Consider the following 6,806-nt stretch of genomic DNA (forward strand, 5'->3'; position numbering starts at 1 on the left):
GAATGAATGAAAAGTGTTGGAAAAAACGATTAAGAGAGCTACAGACTTTTTATTTATGTGGGTCTTAATTTGATTTTTTGATGTATTAAGACATGTAGAAAGAGAGAGAGAGAGAGAGAGAGAGAGAGAGAGACAGACAGACAGACAGACAGACAGACAAAATTTTTGCTGAGCCAGATTTTTTTCAATCTTGAAATGAACGAAAAATGTTTGGAAAACCAGAAGCGGGAGTGATAGAGAACTGTTGATTTTTGAATTATTGACTTATGTTGAAGAGATGGAGATACATTAGCTTTAAAGATGTGATTTGTTTTCTTGCAATATTTGAATAAACTTGCGAAGAGAGAGAGAGAGAGAGAGAGAGAGAGAGAGAGAGAGAACAGTTTGAGGATACGCGCAAAATAAAGAAAAGATTCGCAGGGCCAATAGCAGTGGCAGTACGAAGATAGACAAAGGCCCAGGTCCAAATCAATGAAACTATCACGTGAATCGGTCCTTAATTACTAATAATACAGGGCAAAAATCAAATAATCCTTTGGTACAATTGATAAAAGACGGTGATGCTTCTTTATTATTCAATATTCATTGATAAATGGCACAGAATACTCTACCGATAGGAATGAAAACATCTTTGTTGCATGTTCTATATCTGGAATGTTATGTGCAGTATGTTTGCTACATAGACGGAAAAAATATATGTATAGTTGTTTTTTAGCTTATTTACGCGTGCTTTTTTGATTTAGTTGTATGACATTTAAAAAAAAAATTTATGCCTAATAGTAAGATACACAGAGGGTTGCTTTTCCACTTTCGTTGCGATAATTGTAATCTTTCTTGTATTTGTTTGTCAAAACAAAATGTAGCTTCTTGGCGCCACTACTTTTTTTCTAAATTATTGCATATGAATATAATTTAGAATAAAGTATTATATTATTATTAGTTTTATAGTTATTATTATTATTATTATTATTATTATTATATTATCTTATTATATTATTTTTATTATTATTATATTTTAATTACCGTCAATGTCCGCCTCAAAAAACAGCGTGTTAATTAAAAAAGATTAACAAGCCATATATCGCATTTAAAGTTTATAACCTAAAAACGAGTAATTCCTGGAGAGAGAAAAAGGCTTCAATGCAATAAAAACAAGGCACGATCCGACCTCCAGCTTACGCAGGAAGCGTGCAAGATTTTCTTTTCACGCGTAAGTTATAATATTATATTTCTAGCTTTTAACGTAAATCAAAACATGTTAAATTCTATGATCAAATACAACCTTGTTTCACCAGCAAAAATTAAATAAATACGGTATATTTTTTATAGAAATTATGTTTCTGTACTGTTTAACATTCACATTAATTATATTTTACATTTTTATTCTAATGAGTAAATCATAAAATTCCTGTATGTTTAACTCAAATGCAAACTTTTTTACAGCTCTTTTTAGGCTCTTCAACAACAGCAACAACAGCAAAGTAGTTTGTAGGCTTACTCCGCGAGTAAGCGAAAAAAACTCCACTCCTTGTCAACCTTAATACCTTGTTGAGTAAAAGAAAACAAATCAAACTGATAAAAGTCCCGATGGAGCGGAGAGGAAAGGGTCGAAGGGGGAAGTTGCTGTAGAAAGAAATCGAGAAATCGGTGACCTCTTTTTAATATATATTCGAAATGGGTCAACGTAGTTACCGTGACAGCGAGGGAGAGCCAGGCCAAACAAGAAATAGAGACACGCTTTTGCTTTTAGGCTGGAGTGCAGTTGCACCGAAGGACGAAAAAATCTTTTTTCTTTTTTTTTAACCCTCTCTTTTTCTTCTTCTTCTTCTTCTTGTTATGGTTAGAGGGTGCGCAAAGGTGCTCTGTAGTGATGGCAGAGCGGATGGTAATTACAGCCATTCCATAGCTGAAGGTATAAGATATCTTTAGAATGAACGTATAGATCTTCATTGTTCTTCTGAGACTGGACATTGACGGTAATAATAATAATAATAATAATAATAATAATAATAATAATAATAATAATAATAATAATAATACTTTATTTCGAATATGATCTCATATACAGTAATTTACAAAAAAAGGGGGTTGGTGGAAGTGGTGCCAAGAGGCAACATTTTGATCAGACAAGAAAATTTACAGAAAAAGATACAGTTATCGCAACCGAAGTGGGAATGCAAACCTCTGTGTATCTTACCAATAAACAACATACAACTAAAAAGCGTAAACAAGCTAAAAACAACTATATTATTCTCCACCTAAGAAGTAAACATGCTGCTCATATCATTCCAGATATAGCACATACAACAAAGAAGCAGTTCTTCCTATCGGTAGAGTATTCTGTGTCATCCATAAGGACTCAAGAAAACATTGCGTCATTAATGTCCTATCCGGGTGGCACCTAGCTCAATCTGCAGCCTGTCTATTTGTCTACCTTCGTACTGATACTGGTATTGCCCCTGCTAATCTTTTCTTTATTTTGCACATATCCTGAAGCTGTTCTCTCTCTCTCTCTCTCTCTCTCTCTCTCTCTCTCTCTCTCACACACACACACACACACACACACGAGCACATTTTTCAAGAATTCCAGAAGCAAACTGAAATTTAGTAAAATATTTCTCGCTCTCTCTTTCTCTCTCTCTCTCTCTCTCTCTCTCTCTCTGTTCGCAAATTTATTCAAATATGGCAAGAAAAATTGAGTTCATCTGTAAAAATAAGACATCTCTGTCTGTCTTTCCAACATACAACATTCATTAAAGAATTAACATCAATTTTATAAAGCTAAAAATTTTCTCTCACTCCCGCTTGTATTTTTTCCAAACATATTTTACTCATATGAAGAATGAAAAAAATCTGACTTGGTAAAACAACTCTCTCTCTCTCTCTCTACCTCTCTCTCTCTCTCTCTCTCTCTCTCTCTCTCTCTCTCTCTCTCTCTCTCAGTCTACATTTCTAACCATCAAAAAATCAAAATAAGATTCACAAAGATAGAAAGTATGTTACCCGCACAATCTCTTTTTCCAACATTTTTCATTCATTCAGAAAGTAAAACTAAACTATTTGAAACTAAGACTGCTCTCTCTCTCTCTCCTCTCCTCCTCACTCTCTCTAAACCTATCGTCCTCTCTCAAACATTTGCCAAACCAACCCCAAGATTCAATAAAAATAAAAATCGACAATGCCGAAACATATCTCTCTCTCTCTCTCTCTCTCTCTCTCTCCTCTCTCTCTCTCTCTCTCTCTCTCTCTCAAACATTTATCGTACACAGAAAATTCAATATACTATCTATTTAGTTAGTAACTAATAGCACTGCAGGAAACAGTGAAAATAAGGGAAGCAAAGAAAGCCACCAAAGACAAAAGAAAATCCAGAAAAGTTGTGCAGAGTGGCGCAGTTTAATACACAATCTGTTCAGAACAAATTAGATCTCTTCAAATTATTGATAGCAAGTGAAGAATTAGACATAATAGGTATAACAGAAACATGGATATAATAGGCAACAAGAAACTTTGTACGAGAATACGAAATAGCCGGCTATAAATTGTTCTAAAAAGATAGACTCAATAAAAAAGGTGGAGGCGCTATGTTATGTCAAGGACCACCTTAGTCCAATAGATCAAAATTACAACCAATGAAGAAGTAATTGGCAGCAATATAAGCAGTCTGGGGAAAAAGATAAATCTAATACTAGTGTACAGACCTTGCCACCAACCACAAATGCCCGACGAGGAGCTGTATGCACTACTAGGACAAGAAATAAGCAACAAACTGAATAATAATGGGAGCTTTCAGTGCAGCAGTACACTAGGACTCTATGACCTCCACATCAAACTTAGAAGGAGAGAGACTTCTAGAATTTTTCAAAAATGAATTCGTCCACCAGTGGGTTGACAAACCTACTACACATCGTCCTATCAACAGAAGATAACCTGGTGTCAGCCCTTTCAGTAGGTGCAAATCTAGGCAAAAGCGACCATAAAATTAGTACATTTCATATTAATGTTCAACATAAAAAAAGAGAAGATATCAATGAGATTAGACTACCGACGACAAGACCTAAAAAACCTAAATGATTATACGTTAAAAATCTAAAGTACGACGAGAACACAGACATAGATAAGTATTGGGGAGCTTTTCTAGAGAAATACATAGAAAAACGCTTTAGAATATAGATGTATACCATTAAAGCAAATACTTATAAATGGCAACTCCCAGCCTAAGTGATTCAACAGAGAAATTGAAATAAAATAAGAGAAACAGACAGATTGCACAAATCAATGAACCCACACCCAACACCAGAAGAAACAAGCAGGCATAAAGAACTCTCTAGAATGATGGACAAATTAGTAAGAAATGCGAAGATAAATGAGGACAAGAGAGTTGCATCAGTTTGTAAAGAAAACCCAAAAGAATTCTTTGCGCATGTTAATAGTAGGAAACCAGTAAAAAATAGCACTGGTCCCCTAAGGGGACAATAGAGGAAACCTGGTGACTAGACTTGAACATGAATGGCTTAGAAACACGACGATTGTGAGGAAATGTAATAGAAACATTCAAATACTGAAAGGAACAACAAAAGTAGACAGTAATCTATTTACGCTAAACGAAAACCAGACAAGAAAAAATGGATGGAAACTTAAGGGATACAACACATCCTATTGTAGGAACTTCTTTACATACAAGATATGTGACACATAGAATAAACTGCCACCAGAAGCTGTAAACAGCAACAGTTTGGAAGAGTTTAAAAGAAAGCTAAACAAAATAATTACGACACTGTGAATGAACAGTAAAACCTGCTCCTAGTAGATAAGTGAGCAGACGATGTCTTCTCGGATGGACTAATAAGTCTTTGAGACATCCTTGTAACTTGTAACATTTCTAAATCATTTCTCTCTCTCTCTCTCTCTCTCTCTCTCTCTCTCTCTCTCTCTCTCTCTCTCTCTCGTAAACATTTATTTTATAAACAAAATTCAATATAATATCTACATTGCTAAAATATATATCTCTCTCTTCCTCTCTCTAAGTTAATTAGTTTCTGAAAAGATGACTTGATGCCATTAGTCAAGATCTATTCTCTCTCTCTCTCTCTCTCTCTCTCTCTCTCTCGTCGAAGGTCACCCAAAGCCAAGGGCAAGAGCTCACCAATAATTAATAGATGATATCGAATATATAAACTATTGTCAGTATGTGACCCTTTTTCATTAAGTATTATTGTTAAATTAAATTTTTGTTTTTATATAATTTGTTAAACCTAGTTTTGTATGTTTCACTTGTCGTTTGACCTCCTCTCGAGTATAACAATTGTTTGCTTGTTATTAACATTCGTGTTTGTCTCTAAGGAGGTTGTGTGTGCGGTCCCTCCCCTGTGGATAAAGGAGGTGACTTCTTAGCTTCTGTGAGGAGAGGAGACAGTCGTTCTCTGGACCTTTTCATAGTTGGAATATTTTTGCCTTGATTCATTGATGAAGAGTTCTACCGTCGATTGCCTCTTGGTGGTTGCAGCCTCTGTTGGTGATTTGCCCTTATCTTCAGGACCTGAGGATATATTTTGAATATCCGTTATCTTCAAATTGGGAGATGAGATCTCTCCAGATTACCTGTCTGGGGGTCCTTTGGATTTCACCACACCACCTCTGGTTCAGTAATCTCGCTATTCCATGGTGAGGTTTTTGAAACCTTTGTTACTGATCGCGGCTGTGATTCTGTTGTGGCTGCTCGACTGGGCCCCGAGTTATTTAACCACCTGTGGTATACCACTCCTCCAGACGTGGAGGATTCCGTATTTGTCGAGGAGAATAATAAGCATTATTAATAGCTAAGCTTTTTAGTGACAAGTTTATATGAAAATTAGCCTGTAAATCGTCAGGATATTCTTTCTTTACTATTTCCTCCTCCTTTCTGGGCCCCCTTATTTTGGTTTGCGTGTGTTGGTATTCCTGTCTTAATTGTGAATACGTGTAGTTTGAATCATCATTATTAAATTTATGGATTTTCGTTGTTTGAGTTTTGGCATGATTCCACCCTATTGTGGCCTACATATCGGTGCTATATGGATACTTGAAATGGATATTGATTGGTGTATTTTGGTGACGGTAAAAAGAGCCGTTACACTATGTATTCTCTTCTCTGCACAATACAATCTCACTTCACTGGCCACAATGATCTTGTCTCCCCTAAACTCTGTTCATTCCTTCCATCAAGCAATCTCTCTGTCACGATTTAGTCACTAAAGTTTCTCCTTGGATACCTTTCACGACCTTCATAAGGACGCTGATATTTTTTTCTAAACCATTAATTTTTTTTCAGCTACATCTAAAAATTGACGGTATAATTCTTTAATTTATAAATTGTGCTAATTTCAGTGAACTGTAGATATACTATTACAAGCATTTCGTTTTTAATACAGATGCCAACGCTTAGGGTAGTCCAGTGGTATGAAAATTCTTAAAAAAAAAAATACTTGGTTTTTATCTTCAACAACATTCTTGTTCATTTTGTAGATTATTTTATAATAAATTTTTCTTCTTGCCATAACTGTTTATGCATAGATATGTATAGATTCGTCTTTAGATATCGACAAGCCTAAAATTTAAAAACTTCTGCAGCTTGTCGTCATTAACGTATACTACCTATTCATGTTCTTATGTACACTAACGCTTTTTGTATTATATGCATTTGATATTTTTACATGTTTTCATTTGTAATTAGCTATATTCCTGACTGAATAATCAAACGGCGCTTCTTCAGAAATTGTAAGACTCTGGAAAAACAAAGACAATAATAAAAGCGTTCCGAACAAAGA

Source organism: Macrobrachium nipponense, chromosome 18 (genome assembly GCF_015104395.2).
Source record: "Macrobrachium nipponense isolate FS-2020 chromosome 18, ASM1510439v2, whole genome shotgun sequence".
In the NCBI taxonomy this organism is placed as follows: domain Eukaryota; kingdom Metazoa; phylum Arthropoda; class Malacostraca; order Decapoda; family Palaemonidae; genus Macrobrachium; species Macrobrachium nipponense.